Source organism: Habropoda laboriosa, unplaced genomic scaffold (genome assembly GCF_001263275.1).
Source record: "Habropoda laboriosa isolate 0110345459 unplaced genomic scaffold, ASM126327v1 scaffold128, whole genome shotgun sequence".
Classification (NCBI taxonomy): Eukaryota; Metazoa; Arthropoda; class Insecta; order Hymenoptera; family Apidae; genus Habropoda; species Habropoda laboriosa.
Window position 1 is genome coordinate 633845 of NW_017100281.1, and position 2521 is coordinate 636365.

Below are 2521 nucleotides of genomic sequence, written 5' to 3' on the forward strand. Positions count from 1 at the left end.
AATATTGTTAAAGTAGTTATTCTGCAGTTGAAAACATACAGTTCAATTTTAATACTTTCTGTAGTAGTAAAAAATTACGAAAGATAGATGAATATATAAAAGAAAAAATGAACATTGAGATCAATGATATACATGTATAGAAAAATATTAAGTGGTTAATGCACTGTAACGTTTAGTGGCAGGAAAATTTTCTAAAATTAAGAATGTAACATTACACAATATGATACAATAATGCAATATAATAATATAATGCATTTTAAATATATAAATAAGTGTATACAATACTGCATCCATTTAATTCGTTCCGCATTAGTACGAGCACAATACACATACCGCTTCCTAAAGGCGTTAAACGCAGAACGATGTGCAAAAGAGATATCTGCATGTTTCTTCTTTAATGTAGAAAAGCGCCTAGGAAGGGGAATGCTTTTCACAATGTATTTGGCTTACAATGCAGAATGAATCAAATGTAAATATTTATGCACGTATCCAACCACGCATACTGTGGTTACGTGAATGAAGTCGAATAAGCGTTGCGCAAATACACAGTATACAATTGAATATACACAACATGTGCTTATGCATATATCAGAAGGCTATGTTGTGTGCGCATCGTATACTGTATATTTGCCGTGGTCTATAAAATGAGTAAAGTGGAAACCAAGCTAATGCCCAGTTTATATAGCATCAAGGTTTACCGTTCTTTTCAATAAGTGTGAAAAATAACATAGCCAAAGGCGATATAAAGAGGGAGATATTACATTTTCAATCGATTTAGCTATAGCCATTTTCAATAGATCTTCAAAAGATAGCGACCATTTCTTTTATTTTTAAACGTTTAAAGTTAGTAATTATAGCAGTAATAGTAATAGTAGTAATAGATGCAATAGAAACTGCAATGTTTAGTTTCACAAACTTTCTTTTAACAGATTATTTCAAGTTCAGTTAGTTTCTACTCAATATAATATTTTAGAGTATTTTATACATTTGTGAGTTTTCATTATCAGTTGTGAGCTATACCAAATTTTTTTCATGACAGTGTTCTCTTATATCATTGCAACATTGAAATTATGATACATTTTAAAAATTTGTTTTCACTTTTCACCATTAAATTTGTACATGAAATTTTTATTGCCAACGGCGAGTGTTTCACAACACACATTTTTTTTATCATTATCAGTATTATTATTGTTATCATTGTTTACTTTTAAAATCGTTATATGTAATTATAATAATTAAATCTCACTTCATTCAATAATGTTGCATATGTTAAAAATGTTATCTTCAGTGCTTTTTCATTTCATTAGAAATTTAAAAATGATAAAATACTATATGTACTAAATAACAAATTTTAAAAAATTGCAAAGCATTTACGTGTACACAATGTGCTATTTTTACATACATGTACAATATTTTTTACTGTGCATATATGCATATGCATATATATACACATGTATGTATATGTATATATACTTATATAATGTCACATACAAAATACAAATAAAATATTAATAAAATATACAGGTGAGGATATATAGCATATTCATGAAGATTAAATATCAATAAGATTGTAAGTGCAGTGTACATTTATCAAATTTGAATTGTTATAATTTTAAATATGTAATTGTTGCAAACTTCAGCGTCACTTGAGTAAGGATACGCTCAGAGGGAGCAAGGTAAAGCATCGGTAAGTTTTCCGGCGAAATGAGGTGGGGATACGAATGTTACACTGATCCGGTGCGAAAGACGTTACACTGATCCGAGGTACACTGTATACAGGGTGTTCACTCTATTAGTAGCCAGCGTTTCTTTCGTAAATGGTAAGTACTAGAAAAAAAATGAAAAAGGAAAAAGTTTTGCAGTTTTCTATGACCAACATAATAGTAACCTTTAATTCTTTAAGTGGAATGCTGCATATTTTTTTTTTTGTATCACATGAAAGCATGTATCAAGACGAATTCATCCATGTGCTTCACAATGATTATCAGGGTCATACAAGGTTAGAAATTAAAGAAATATTTCAAATATTACGTATCGAGGTATTTACCAAAACACTTAAAAAAATGTCCAGCGTTCCATTTCAAAAATTAAAGGTCTCCTGCGTTTCTCATAGAAAACAGCAAAACTTTTTCATCTTCCATTTTTTTCTAGTACTTATCATTTACGAGAAAAACACTGGCTAGTAATAGCGTAAACACCCTGTATATGTGGGATTGAGACTTCATTACTCATTAACAGGAGCAATAATAACAAGAAAATAAAAAGGGCACCCTGGCTATAAGTGTTAGAGTCCCGGTTTTGCTGGCCGGAGATCGTGAGTTTGATTCCTACTTGGGTCCTCATTTTTCCTCTGCTCCTACATATATGCTTTAAATTTTAATATTGAATGATATCAGAAATGTTTTGTGTGTGCTGTATGAAAATATAATGTACTCACTTATATCATTTACTGCCTTCAAATTAATTTCAAGAATTGTGAATTTATAAAATGATTTTATAAAAAGAATAATCTTTTTTTATA